Raw genomic sequence first — 15,979 nt, forward strand, 5'->3', positions numbered from 1 at the left:
ACTTGGTTCTGACTTTATTTTCTATTTTCTCCTAAGATTGGGTTATTTTCGGACTTAGACCTGGTGATTAGACCCTGACTTCCTATCTAAATCCTGATGGCTTTCTTTCTGAAGGGACCTCAGCCTCTAACCTCCTCTCCTCTCATTGCATCCCGTCAGGGCAGTTTCTCCTTTGGAAAATTAAAGAGTGATCTGTCTGATGCTGAGCACTAAGATTTCGCAGGGACTCCTATCCTTCTTTTTGTCTTCCTCCCTGGATAAGGTACAAGAGGATTCCTTCTCCTGGATGGTGGAAGAGGGGAGAGGCCATGTGAGTAAAGAGAGGACAACCCTGGGCATAATTAAGGTTTACTTCAAATCACTTTCTTAACCAACAGACTTGCTGCCAACATTAGAAATTCACTGACTAAACATTTCTTCTGGCTTAGGAGTGGGAGGGAGTAGGGAAGGAGCTAAACTAATTCCAACTCCATTCCCAGCATCTACATTCTCCATTGCCCGCCAGTCCCCAGTGAAAGCAAATGCTTTAAATACTTCCAGTTCATAAGGTGCAGGTTAAGTCTTCTGAGTAGCAGAAGAATTCTCAAATAACAAGCAATTATTCAACATATCCACACTATTTAGAACAACAGAATGATATGATAGTTGATTTTTAGCATTTTGCTTATATTGGGACTTGTTCTCCCTTTAAATGAAATGTCACTAATCTAGTTTAATTACTCCCAGTAGTGTTATAGGAAAATGCAGCGAAAAGAATGTGACTCTGTGACCCATTTTTTAGACCTGGTGTTTGTGTTTCATATAGGGAAGAGATTTGATTTCTCATTTTGGTACCCTTTTAGCATGATTTCATTCATTATTTTATTTTCTTAGCTAATATAACTGAAGCACCAAATATAGAAGTGCCAAAAATACATCTTAAACTTCTTTTTTCAAAGCATTATTGAAGTTTAAGTGACATGAAATACAATTTCATAAAAGTCGATATGTGTATAAACCCATAAGACCATATCCACAGTCAAGATAATCAACATTTTTTACTCTAGGCTGTGTTCAGAATGCTCAGAGAACATTAGTTGAAAAAAATGGGGCCCAAAGCTTCCCAGTTCTGAAGTACGGCTCGGACTACAGCAGAAAGCCTTGGCCTGTGGGGACACTGTGCGCTTTTGGCACTTTTTGGAGGAAGCGGCTGTGAACTATTATTGGCAACTCCTGGTCTCAGGTATCCTGAGAAGTTTTCCACTTTGTAAAGGTAAAGATAAACTGAAATGAGAATACAGAAGTCTTTTATTCAAATCTTCACTATTTAATGGGGGTCACTTCAACTCAGACAACTAAAATGAAGAGTAAACTCAAGCCCACTGTGTATTCTCTGCTTTGGTTGAATGTGGTTCCACAGATGTGGGCAGAGCATCTGCCTGGGTTCCACAGATGTGGGCAGAGCATCTGCCTGGGCCCAGAACCAGGGAAAGCCATGAAGACACAGGTATGGTGAAGCATAGATGGGACTAGAAGCCTCAAGTGAGTTCTGGCTCTTCCCATTGTCTCACTAGATTTGGAGTAAACATGATGTACAGTGAAATCTGACCCACTCGCCTCCCCAGGCTCACCTCCCACTACCACCCTCTCTGGTATCCAGCTCACAACCTCATTCAGTTCCTAGAAAGTGCTAAGGGTTCTTGCTCCACAATTCCTTCCTGCCCACTGTCTCCTGTAATGCATTCCCCTCCCTTCTTAACTTGGCTCACTCCTATTCAGCCTTCAGCTCTCCCTGAAGCATCATGTGTTCAAGAAGCCTTTCCTCATTCCTCATGTGAAATTTAGCTTCACTGCTGTCTCTTCTCATAGCATCACTTACCTTTCTATACTTGGACTTGGAGTTTCTGCCTACATATGTGTATAATTCTTTGTTTTCCGCCTACTGCCACTCTTCCTTTGTTCAACCACCCACCCAGCCACCCTCAACGCAAGCTTCTTGAGGACCAGGTGAGTTTGGTTTACTGTACTAGTCTGTTCTCAAACTGATAAGAAGACATACCACAGGCTGGGTAATTTATGAAGGAAAGAGGTTTAATGGACTCACAATTCCACATGGCTGAGGAGGCCTTACAATCATGGCAGAAGGTGAAAGAGAAGCAAAGTCATGTCTTACATGGCAGCAGGCAAGAGATCATGTGCAGGAGAACTCTGCTTTATAAAACCATAAGATCTCATGAGATTTATTCATTATCATGAGAACAGCATGGGAAAAACCTGCCCACATAATTGATTTACCTCCCACTGGTCCTACACACAATATGGGATTATTACAATTCAAGATAAGATTTGGGTAGGGACACATAGCCAAACCATATAATTCACCATTGTGTCATCAGCACTGGCTGATGTGTCTGACTCATAATAAGTGCTCAACAATGTTCCTTTGCTCCTTCTGGTCTTGTCTTACATTCTCTGTCCCTTACAATCCATTCTCCATTCATTCACCCAATGCAGCAGAGTTAGGACTCTAAGATATGCAGTTGATCTCTCATTTGCACACTCAAAAGCTTGGAATAACTTCTAATGGCCTACAGGGTAAAATCTGAATTATAGTGTAGCAGGGTGTTCAAAACTCTTCACAACCTGAACTGGGGACTTTTATTATTAAATATGTTTATTAAGCATACACTCTGCACCAGGCACTGCGTAATCCCTAGGAATTCATCAGCAGACAAAACAAAGATTCCTGCTTTGGATAGGTGGAGACAGAATAAATAAATACTTTTTATGGAGTGACAGAAGGAGATACATGCTGTGGCAGTAAGGAAAAGTTGAGCAGGAAAGTTGAGTAGGGTGTGGGTGAAGGGGGATGTTAAGGGGTTCATGGAAGATTGTAATTTTAAATAGGATGGCCAATATAGGTCTAATTGAGGGGATATTTGAGCAAAACTTGAAAAAAAAAGTCAGGGAGTTCTCTGATTTCTATGGAATGGCTTCTGGGAAGAGAAAACAGCCAGTGCAAACACTCTAAGGTAGGAGTGTGCCTGGTGTGTTGGAAGGACACCAAGAAGGTCAACGTGGCCTGAGCAGAGTGAATGAATGGGTGTGGATTAGGGAATAAGGCCACAAAGGCTATAAGAACCAGATAAGACTGCCAGCCATTGTAACAACTTAGACCATCACTTTGAAGAGCATTTGGAACCATTGCAGAGTATTTAGCAGAGAAATGATGTAGTCTGATTTAAGTTTTAAATGCATTCTTCTGCAGATAATTGGGGAAGTAAGATGAAATAGGGAGGCAAGTCCATGGCCACTGCAGTAATCTAGGAGGCTTGGACCATGATAGGAAGTGTGGAGATGTGCCTGGGTGCTGTTCATTTCTCACCATGGTCAGCCTGCATATACATGGGCAGAGCAGCTTTTTATTTGGTGAAAAGCCACAGGTCAAAGAGTACAGACACTGGCAGATGGAAGGTGGACTAAAGGGGAAAGGCCCAAGGAACATGAGCAGGGCATTTAAACAACATCTACATTGAGGTGTCCTGAAATAAAGAAAGCATCCAGTAAAGAAAGCATGTTCTAGAGTAGATCAGTGGATGGACTAGTGCAAGATGGAAACATTGCTGAGCCAGTTAAGGTTCAGAGACATGAGAGTAAAGTCTGTTTGTGTGGCTATGAGCTTTGCCACAGCCAAGTTCAACTGCATGAGCATGGCATGGACTGGGCAGGGAATTGACAGAGTGTGCAACAGTAGTGATTATAGTAATTGCCTATGAAACTTAACCCAAGTGAGATGAAGACAGATGACATCAGAAGGACAAGAGAGAATGGGAGATGATAGGATCAATGGAAAGCTCTTAGGGGTCATAGGACTGAAGGGAACTGAGGTGCTAGGAGGGGTGAGCTGAGAAGGTAGCAAGTGTTGGTCAGGGTAGAGTATGTGAAATCGAGTTTAGGGATGGGTGGAGACTACTGAATAAATTTTAGAGTATGATCATGAGAATGAGGAGTGGAGGGAATGTGGAGGACAGATCACTGGCAGAGAAGAGTTCAAGGAATAGAGAAGACTGAATGTTAGGAGGATCATCTATGAGAACATTGGAATTTCCAAGAATGAAGCTATTCTTGTGATATTATAGAGTGACAATGAGCCAGATGCTAAAATCATCAAGAAATGAGGGGAAATGTTCTGGGGTGAGTAGTAGAGTAGTGGGTGATATAATTTAAAGACTCTAGAGCCAGAGCTAGATTGTTAGCTTAATTTCTTGCCATTCTTCCCCATCCAAACTATAACCATGAATAAAAACAGACATCTTTTGAGAGTTTACCATGAGGCAGGCTCCCCTGTGCCACCAAGTACTTTACATGAATGACCTCAATCCTCTTAACAACCTAAGAAAAAAGTATTATTATTATTATCATTTTGATCTTACACTTAAGGGTACCAAATAAAGGAGTGGCTAGGTAACTTCCCAGTGTCACACAACTACAGTAATGAAGAAAGCCAGGATTCAAATCTAGGCATGGCTCCACTGACCACACTCTTAGCTGCTACACTTTAATGCCTTTCTCAGCTAAGACTAAGACCATGGTAAACAGGACCATGAGAACAAGTCATAGGCTGGATAATACATCGAAATTAAAGTTGATGTTCTCTAGGGCACTGCTACCCAAGTGTAATCCACGGACCAACAGCATCAGCATCACCTAGAAACTATCCAGAAATGCAAATTCTCACCCCCCACAGCAGACCCCAGGAATTAGAATCTCAGGAGCAGGAATCTCTGTTGTAGCAAATCCCACCAGGTGATTCTAATGCATTCTAAATGAGAAGGCCTGTAGGAACTCTTCACAAGTCTAACACCTTGAGTATGGATATGACATAACATTACATTCAAAGCACCCATGACCTCCTTGCCATTTTATCTCTTTTGTTATCTGATCTGACCCAGATTTTTAGAAATCAAACCAGTCATCTTTCTGAGCACAGTTAGACTTCTTAATCCACATTATGCTATTAACGAAGACTGAATATAGGAAAGAAGAAAATGTATATGAGACAGATGAGGAGTTTGACCTCAGATGTGATAAATGAGAGACATCTTCAGAATCCTGGGTAATTATGTAGGAATCAGTCGGAAATAGAGGTCCCTGGTTTGGTAGTAAGGTTAGGTCTTTGAAAATAGATTTAGGAATCATGAGCCCACACTAACTGAAGCTGTGATTTCAGGTAATATCATCTAGGGAGAAACCAGAGAGAAAGAACAGAAAAAAATGAGGCCAACAGAGCAGGGAACACTAACATTTGAGAGGTGGGCTGACGGGGAGCATACTGCAAATATCTGAGAAGAAATGACATCGGATACAGGAGAAGAAAAAAGTGCTGTTTTAGAACTCAAAAGAAGAGAGTTTCAAGGAGGAAGGTATGGATAACAATGGTAAGACTCAGAGAGATCAGTGGACTGAAAACTGAAAACAGATTTGATGGTGTTTGGTGGTAACATTTATCAGAATGTAGAAAGCATTGCAATAGGTTGAGGAGTTAATAAAATATGAAAGTATGTCTTCAACAGTTTTTCAGGAACTGCAGTGGTCAAGGGAAGAAGGTGAGTACAGTGCTGGTCTGAGAAGGAGAAGGATGAAGGGAGACATTTTTAAGTAAAGTAAGCTTGAAAATGCTTATAGGTTGAAAGAAGGAGACAGAGGAGAGAGATGGAGTAAGGATGTAGGAAACAAGATTTATAATTTTTTGAGACTTAGTCTTATAAAATTCTGAGCATTTTCTGTTCCCTAGACCCATAAGAAATATTTAATAGATGAATGAAACAATGTTTGGGATATAGTACACTTCAGAAAGAAAAGGAATGGCTCTTCTATTGAGAAAGGTTCTAGTTCCCTTCAAGATGTACCCACTTCTCCAACCATTGTGCACCTGTTCACCCCAAGAGCTCCACACCCGTCCCAAAATATGTTGTGCCTTCACTATCTCTTCACATTCGTCTTTATGGTTTTACTGCTTTCTGACATGTCCTTTCACCCACTCGTCCTGCGAGAGTTATCACCAATGTCATTTCCATCATGAAGTCTGCTTTTCTGTAAGGCAGAATCCATCATGACCTCCCAAAGGCCACTACAACCCTGTGTTCTTATGCCTTCTGGAGCATTTAGCAAATTCACTACCATCACAGTGTGTGCTTGTCTGAATTCCCCTCACTGGACTGGAAGCAAACCTTGTATCTGCCTGTATCAAGCTCCTAGAACAGTGCTCAGGACATAGGAGGCAGTGAAAAACCATTTACTAAATCACCTGAGTGAAAAAACTATTGAATATTGCTTTTCCAAAGCTAGATAAATTTTTGCGAAGTTCAATTTTTAAAAATCAGCCTATAGGTTAGTCTCAGGAAATATATAGGCTCATTTGAAGATGTTGAAATGTCAAACCCTAGAGCAGTGAGAATTATGGTCACTCAATTAAAGTTACAAAAGGATTTTAATTAGCTCTGGTCTAACATAAGCACAGTGATGAAGTGAGACAATAGTCCAACACCTCTCAGAAACAGAAATGTGGGACTTGTACAATGTACAGATTGAACAATTGGAATTTTTCTAAATACATTCATTAATCAAAAAAAACCCTTTTTGTTATTGTTGCCTGATACCAAGGCAACATTGATTGAGGTACAAGATATACCAGCTGCAATCAAAACCATGTTGACAGGTACTTATAAACACATTGACACTGAAGGCATCTCCTGATAGCTTATCAAATTAAGACATTTTGTTATTGCTTATGCATCAGATACAATTTTTCTTTTCCTCTCCAGCAGCCATTTCCAGTCTCCCTCCCTTGGTAACTGAAAACCAGTTTTGTCCAAACCTTTGCCACCTTGTGCTTCATGGGAACTGAGTGTCCTCACAACCCTAGAAAATGAATCTTAATTAACGTTAGTCAGTCATGGAAAGTCTATTATTCTATCTAGTGGTTGGCTTACAGAAAGGCAGACAACAGAATTCTGCCAATGAGACAGAAGGAAGTATCTTCTTCTCATTCCTATAAGGGATCTGAGAACAAGGCCTACTTTCTTCCATTCTTTGGACACAGATGCTCGGATCTGTGGTAGCCATATTGTGACAGCTATAATTTAACCAAGAGATAGTAGCCATATTGTGGCCAGGAAGTGACAAGTCTGAGTGCAAAAGCCAATGTAATGACAAAAGAGAAAGGTGGAAAGAACTGAGTCCCTGGTGGTGTATTTGAGCTACTGAATCAATCAACGCTGTGAGGGCCTTACTGGTAGACTTTTTTTTTTTTTAAAGATAATAAATAAAGTTCCTAGATTGGTTCAGTCAGTTGAATTTTGTCCTCCATAACCTTCAGTTGAATGCATCCTAAGTGAAGCTATTGATTTCAAGATTTAAGGAGAGTTTTTCCAGCATTACAGGCTACTTTAACATTATCCTTTACTGTGACTTCTCAAGCTACTGTTAAAAGATGTAAATTCTGTTACTGATTTTTAAAGATGAAAATACCCAGGCTAATAAGCAATTATATCAAGTGCAAATTTCTTTATTCAGTATAGATTTATTTTTTAAAAATAAGCACTCTTGAGAATTTGACCTGGTTAACATTACATCTCCAAACCAAAGACAAGCTTTTTTTATAGCTTTCAGTTCCAGACCTGACCTACTATCAAGATTGATGACAGAGGATTTTTCTAGCATACTCGCTTTGTGGGACACACGAACTGAAGAAATTTCCACATCGGCTTTCATTTTGAAATATGTTGCAGGAAGAATGTGGCAAGTGTTTTCAGCTATTCTTATTTGCATATATTTAACACCCATTTTAGAAAAGATACATTTAGTAATTCCAACTTATTTATGACTGAAAGAATGATGATAGTGAGAATAATTATTCTGACTTTAGTAAATATTTATTGGATACTTGTAATGTACCAGGGATTCCCAGGAGGAAGTGTAACATAATGCCAAAAAATAAGAGCTTCAGTCTCAAACAGATGTGGATTGTGGCCTTGAAAGGTATTGTGCATTTCCCAAAAAGGAACACTGAAATGGGAGAATGTGTTCCCCACTTGATTCCAAGGGTGAATAGCGGGGATTTCCTTTCCTCTGGAGGAATTTCTCCTGGGAGAAGGTAAAGCTCTTTGCCCACACCCTATTTCTCTCCAGGTAAGTGATTTTCCTGATGTGGGAAGAAGAACTAGGCCATGGTTGAGTAAGCTGCTTCTACTCTCCTTTTGCTTGGCGAGGGCTCCAAGACTCACTCCATGAGAAGTCCTGCTGGTCAATCACAGCCCCGGAGAGTTTGACCAGAGCTATGGTTGACCAGCAGGATTTCTCACGGAGTGAGTCTGTCCAATTCAATCTAGATTTTATCAGTTATAAAGCTGACTTTTTAATCTTCATAAATCTAACTCCTGCATGCCTCTTTCAGTTGAATCTGAACTCCTGTGAGGGTGGAGCTGTTGTCCTTAGAAGCCCTGTGAAACCCTAGATTAGATGCCATGCTGCTTTTTTGCACATAGTAAAAAAAAGGTGGCAGGGTTGCCATGGGAAAGGGGCATGTATCTTTCTCATTTTGATTTTTTTTCCCCTAAAAACATGTACAAAATCCCTCGTCTCAGTCTCTTGCAACCAATAGTTCTCTTACAAATTGACTCCTGGAAGCCTTACCTTCCTGTTTATTAGGGAGGCTCTGAAATCTGCAACAATGGCAACAAAAGCAATTGCTGCGGTTTTCTGCAACCTCACTAAATGCTAGGTAGGGGTGTCTCACAATTGTATGTGAGATGAAGTGACGTGTCAAAGCCAAGCGGAATTCTGCAAAGTTCTCACTGCATGTGCAGCTAGGTCTGCGAGTGTTCTGAAAGCAGCACGGGCATAGGAACATTGTTCCACGGAGCCTGGGCAGGAGTGGCAATGTCAAGCCCTGTCCTTGGTAGCTGTGACAGCAAGGACATTAACTAATGGGCAAAGAGGGGAAAAATATAAAAATGGAATATTGGAGAACACATATAAAACACCTCACTTACATCCAAGCAATACTTGGAGGAGAAATTTTAGGAGGTGATTTTGGGTTATGCAATTTAAGAGCTTAGATCATCGCAGATATTAATGTGACCCCAATATGACTCATAGGCTGGAAAGAATAAGAGAGGATGGACTGCAGTAAAAATTGTCATGTTGATATGTTGGTGTCATAATGCTGGGTATGAATTCAATTTTGGAACATTATTATGAGTTTTTGTGCTTAGGTTTGAACATAACTTTTATTTATTTCCTATTCTTAGAATTTACCTTAAATTGTACCACTAGAGCATCAGGGATCTTGCCTCTTGCCTACAGGCAAGTCTTGTAAAAGAATCGTTTGCATCACAGGCCTTGAGAATGGTTCTGACCCAGTTCCTGAAGCCCAGCCTGCCATACATTTTGGAGGGAATGTGGGGTAGGATTCCCAGCTAACCCCAGCACAAGTGCCATCATATCCAACATCACACCCCCATCATACTCGCATCACATCTGCATCATACCCACACCGTACTCTCATCACACCTGCCATCATACCTTCATCATACTCCCGTCACACCTGCCCTTGTACTGCCATAATACTCCTATTACATTTACCATATACTCACATCATAATCCCACCACACCTACCATCATATATTCACAATGCTACCATGACATCTGTCATCACACCCACATCATACTCTCATTACACCTGCCATTATACCTTCATCATACTCCCATCACACCTGCCATTGTACCACCATAATACTCCTGTTGCATTTACTATATACCCACACCATAATCCCACAACACCTGCCATCATATACCCACAATGCTACCATGACATCTGTCATCACACCCACATCATACTCTCATCACACCTGCCATTATACCCACATCATAATCACATCACACCTGCCATTATACTGACATCATAATCCCATCACACTTGCCATAATATCCCCATCATACTCTAATTGCACCTGCAATTATACCCACATCATAATGACATCACACCTGCTATTATACATTCATCATACTCCCATCATATCTGCCATTATATGCCCATCATACTACCATCAAACCTGCCATTTTACCCTCAGTGTACCCCTATTACATCTGCTATCACACTCCCATCACACCTGCAATTATACCCACATCATAATCCCTTGCACCTACCATCACACCCCCACCATGCTTTTATCACACTTGCATTATACTCCCATCATAATCCCATCATACCTGCCATCATACCTCCATGATACTCCCACTAAACCTGTATTATAACCCCATCATACTCCCATCACACTTGCCATTATACACACATCATAATCCCATCTTATCTGCCGTCACACACCTGTGATGCTACCATCATACTTACCATCATACCTTCAGTATGATTTTAAGATTATCTCTTTATCAGGGTTTTTATCACCAACTTCTAGGATTTTTGAAACTTAAAAAAAACTCTTTTCCACTTAAAGGTATTGTTGTTTCTTAGGGCTGCCATAACAAAATCCCATAAACTGGATAGCTTAAAACAACAGAAATTTATTCTCTCACAGTTCTGGAGATAAGCAGTCTTACATAAGAGTGTGCTGTTAGGGTTGCTTCCTTCCCAAGGCTCTGAGGGAGAATCTGTTCTACTCCTCTCTTTCAGCTTCTCATGGCTGCTAGCAATTCTTGGCTTTTTTTGGCTTGTAGATGTATCACTCCAATCCCTACCTTCATCTTCACATAGCCTCCTTCTCTCTTGTCTCTGTTCTCCTTTTCTCTTCTTCCAAGGATACCTATCATTGGATTTAGTGCTTACCCTCAATCCAGGATGTTCTCATCTCAAGATTCTTAACAATTATATATGCAGAGACCTAATTTCCAAGTAAGGTCAAATTCACAGTTACTAGGAGTAGGACTTGGACATATCTGTTCTGGGGGCACTATTCAACCTGCTAAAAATGAACAAGTATAATTGATATGTCTCATTTTTCTCTTCAAGTGGTTCAGAGTTGAGTCTACTCATTGTGTCTCCCATCCTGGTGATTATTTTCTTTTAAACTCTAGTCCAACAGAGCTGATTCACATAAGGTGCAAATTGGCATCTCCCAATACATTCTTCTTTGTGCCCAACTTCTGATGTTCACCAACTGCTCATCAATATTAATCATGACACCTACTATCTCATTCTTCTTAATGTAACTTGTGGCTTGATTCTTTTGGGAGTTCTGAAGAATTGCTAATAAGTAGCAGATTTCCTGTTTCTAATGGCAGCTAGTGGGTCTAGGGAGCATAGCTCTTTTGTGAGGCTCTCGTTTTAGGAATTTACTCAGAGTTTATGCAAGTAAATTCTGTACAAGTTCGGGAGGTGTCTACCCTTAGCTCAGGGCCCAAAGTCATTGACAATTGTGTTGCCTCAGAATTCTATCAGTTCTCATATTTTCCTAGGGTTCTTCTTTTAGCCGGTAAGATCTCAACTCAGGAATTTAAGTGTGATAAACAGTAATGTTCTTTTAACAAGTATTTCTGGCTCTCTTGATGGTACGTGATCGTAGGATTGCATTTCCTAGCCTCCTTGTCCATAGGTGGAGCCATGTAATGTGTTCTGGTCTATAAATGGTCAGCAGCAGTGAGGTTTGTCACTGCCACTTGGGAGTATTTGCCAGTATAGGACCTTCAGAGTATTCTGACCCTCTGCCACAGTGACAAGCAATGTTCAGACAATGGTTGCGCCATCACTGTAGTTTTGGAGTGAGATCATGAGTGCAAAAACTGGGCCCCATCTGAGCTTCTAGCAGGGTCACTCAGATTTTGGGATTGCATATAGTTTACAAGGAGATTTAATAACCCCAAACTCTCTGTAATATTGTCCCCATAGTAAGTGAAAATCTTTAGGCAAGTTGATCCTTGAGAATAGCTTTGGATATCTTAGGCAACTGGCGGTTAAAAGCAAAATAACTTACGTTACTGAGTATAAGTCAAAATATTACAGACATTCTTTATTATACTGTTATGATATTGTATATGTAAAATCGCTTCAATAGTTTTGGTTGGACAAGATGAATAGTGTTGTGTGTGCATTAAATAAAGTCTTTATAGAAAGAATAAATATCTCCTGGGTAGACCATACTTACTGCAATTCAAAAGCACCTTTCTCTCTGAAAGCCATGCCACTACCAGCCCAATCTCCTCCTTAGGGGGATGCTAATACTTATTATTATTATTTTTTAAAATACTATATAGCTACCATAATACAGGATCTGGTGATGAAAAGGCCAAGATCCAAGAGACTTATGATCTGGAGGAGGATGAATTTGTATATAAACCAGCATATCCATTAAAGTGCTATAGGTTCTGTGGTCAGTCTTTATGAGGTACGGTGAGAAGCTCAGATAGGGTGCAGATGTGTGTCAGAAAAGGAAGTGAGCCTGTGGTCCAGGCATAATTAATAATAGTGCCCCTGTTCACCATTGAAACTGTATGTATTTGGATGATAAATTGTGTGGCCATTCTGGTCGAAGAAAGGGTGATCTACTCTACCTGAAACTTCAAAAAACATCAGCAGCATCTTACGGGTGAAGTTCACATCATTAATGTAAAAGTGACTACTAATTTGTGAGTTGCCTGAGGTCTGAGTTTGTGACTTAGAGTTTTCGGTGCTAAGCCTATGATATGTGTGTGTGTGCGTGTGTGAGTGTGTGTGTGTGCGTGTCTGTATGCATACATTTTTCACCCTCTTTCTTCTTTAACTTCAATTCTTCAATCTGATCATCAGTCAGTCCTTGCATATTAGGAGGGAGAAATTTGTCATGTTCTGCTACTTCTTCCATTTCTGAGCAGAGGTGCTGCACCTTGAGCTGCTCATTGTAGACCTGGCCCACTGGCACCATAAGCTCCTCCCGCTTGGTGCTCCCTGGCGCCAAGGAACTGGCTCTCGTTGCCCCACTTCATGTGCAGCAGGACCATGGCGGTCCGTGTGAGAGTGAAAATTAAATGAATATGTAAATTGAATGAGTGTTATTCAAATTGAACAAATGCTATCAACCAACTAAATGACTAACATGATTGAATTACTAAATAACTAAAGTGATTTTTAAAAGATCACCTTTCTGAAATTTCAGTAGGTTTTTCTGGAGGCTTCAGATAAAACCACTTAGGAGAAAATAAAGTCGTTTTACAAATAACCTTAAAAGTCAATTGGCCTTAGAAAAATCCCTCGAGTACTCATTGTCTTCATCCACTAAGAGATAATGACATGATGATTCATTTGATGGAAATCTCCAAGAAATTTCTGGAAGAAATTTGCTGTAAATTCAGAGCTATTGTGCTCTGGTCCCAATGCGGAGGGAACTTGGGAAGGAAGGTTCAAGACTTATTTGGCAATTATAGATGGAACTGGAAGGTAGGGCTAAGAAGGAAAAAGAAGCAACCATGTTTCTGGCTTTCTATGAGTTAACAACTAATCAATAATCCACACATTTTAGTTTCAGACCTTTTTTCTTCTTTGAACCTTCAGAGAAGTCTTCACAAATGAAGGGGATTGTTTGCATAGATGCAATTGCCTTTTCTTTTTCTTTCTTTCTTGTCTTTTTCTTTTTCTTTTTTTTTTAGAGATAGGCTCTAGAGTCTTACTCTGTTTTCCAGGCTAGAGTGAAGTGGCATGATGATAGCTCACTGCAGAATTGAAGTCCTGAGCTCAAGTATTCCTCCTGCCTCAGCCTCCTAGCTAATATGTATACATTTGAGATAGGTTCTTGCTATATTGACCAGACTGGTCTTGAACTCCTGGCCTCAAGCAGTCTTCCTGCTTTGGCCTCCCACAGTGTTAGGATTACAGGCCTGAATCACCATGCCTGGCACCATCACCCTTTCTGAAGCATGGAATCATCTACTAAGAGACTTTCTCCTTCTTCCAAAAGCCTAGCCTGGGGTGTCCATATAAAATCTGATTGTGTATTTTGTGTGATTTTTAGCAGCCCCAGAGACCACCACTTAAAGAAGTTCTCCAACCTCTTGCTGGTACTTGGAATTCCTTCATCAGAGATAATTTTCACTCTGTACAGGAACAGGTGATATGCTTAAAGTACAAAGAGCTGCTAGAAGAGCTAATATTCTCATCCAAACAATTTCAGATGATTGTAAAACTGGCACATCCAATCCTTTAAAGTGAATAGGTTTTGATTAGTATAAGGCAGTGGACTGCAAAGATACTGAAAGATCTTAGAAAGAGATGGTTGAGGAAAGGACACATGGGGTTTTGTGCTTTTCAACTTTGCTTAGAACCAACTCTGTTTGTTGTTCTTCCAAAGTATTGCCTCGAGACAGTCAGGAAAAGATAATAAGGGAAATGAAGAAAATCACTCATATAATTGCATTTTACTGAGCAAAAATATTACTAATTGAGGTATTCACGGAATACTAAAATATTACATCTTGAACTACAAATGGGGAGAAGGGTGTGTACGCTTTGTGTAAGTTGGTATATGCAAGGTTTCTGTGTTTGCTCTAACAGGCCTCAATTCCACTCACCTTACACTGCTGTCAACTCCCAAGAAAGACATTATTCTCTACATTTTTCAAGTACATGACTGTTATGACAAAGTAACACATGATTGTAAATTCTGTATGAACAAGCAGCAAAGATTTGGGGGACAATGGGACTCTTTTAATGTTAAAATTTAGTTTTGTTGTAAAGACTTCTAGCTTATTAAGATGCTTATTTCATTTTTAGAATGAAATATAACAAAATAAAAATGGGGTCTTTCAATAAGGAAGCCATTAAATTTTTAAACAATTTCTTTGTGTAGTTAATTCCTTATTCAAAATTATTGTTACACATTTTATTGTAGAGGCTTTGCATTTTGAGCAAGTAGGATTTACTTGATTTTTCTTTTCCAGAGAAGAGCTATCACACTTCACTGCCCCAATAACCTTCCCACGACATTCTCCCGTACAAAATATTGTCAATGCGAAAGCTGCAATGGACTGAAGCCTATCTGTAACTCCTTCAGAATTGAAAACGGGAAGATTAACATGTTTCTTATTCATGAAACTGGAGAAAAGGCAAAATCAGAAACTTTTGTGATCAGCATAGGTCCTTCTTATTACATCCCAATTCCTGTTTCTATAAACAGAGCATGAATGATTTGTCTCACAAAAGGTTTTTAAAACAATCCACTATAAATATAAGTAGTACATTTTTCTCAGCTTTTACTAGTATGCCTGTGAAAAAAGGGTGAGGATGACTTCTATATCTTTGGATATTAATAGTGTTTGGAAGATAACATAAGAATCTACTTGAGATGCGCCTGTTTCAGTATTCTCCAGTAGCACTGACATAAGTGACCAAGCTGGACAGAGACTGGCTCGCCACTCACTGAAATTATTTCCTCTTTTTTTGGTGGAGGAGGAAATAAGAATCTGCATTATCCAATGTGGTAGTTATTAACCATATGTGGCTATTTAAATTAAATGACTAGTAATTTAAAAAAATTAAACATTCAATTCCTCAGTTACACTAGCCAGATTTTAAGTGCACCGTAGCCACGTGTGATGAATATCTACCACTTTGCACAGAGCAGATATAGAATATTTGCATCATTGCCAAAACTACTGGACAATATTGGGCAAGACTTCATTTACCAGTTTTCTTTCCAGTTATTGACTTGTAGTCAAAGAAAAATGGGAAGTAAGGTGGTGTACCAGGTCATAAAACCTCCCCAATACAATTATTCAATCTCTTTCCCCTTCTGTCAAAAACTTGGAAGTGCCGTGTTGCAAACAGAAGAGCCACAAATTAGTAAGAGCCTTAGTGAGTAACAAAGGCCAAGAAGGGATCACAGATGACTTGACTAGCTTTCAGCAAACATCAGATTAACGAGGTGGCCTTTGCACCTATTTTTTGAGATGGCTTCTAAGTAGCTGTCATTAAGTTGATTGAGAGGCATGGGAGGCTGGGCATTAAGAAAAAAAATCT

The 15,979-nt window shown here is 39.9% G+C and overlaps 1 pseudogene; it reads right to left on the reverse strand.

Annotated features, from left to right (window-relative positions):
• Window positions 1-1,072: 1,072 nt before the first annotated feature.
• LOC105552143 lies at window positions 1,073-12,969 on the reverse strand (annotated as a pseudogene).
• Window positions 12,970-15,979: the final 3,010 nt, after the last annotated feature.

The sequence above is a fragment of the Mandrillus leucophaeus genome, unplaced genomic scaffold (assembly GCF_000951045.1).
Source record: "Mandrillus leucophaeus isolate KB7577 unplaced genomic scaffold, Mleu.le_1.0 Scaffold545, whole genome shotgun sequence".
Classification (NCBI taxonomy): domain Eukaryota; kingdom Metazoa; phylum Chordata; class Mammalia; order Primates; family Cercopithecidae; genus Mandrillus; species Mandrillus leucophaeus.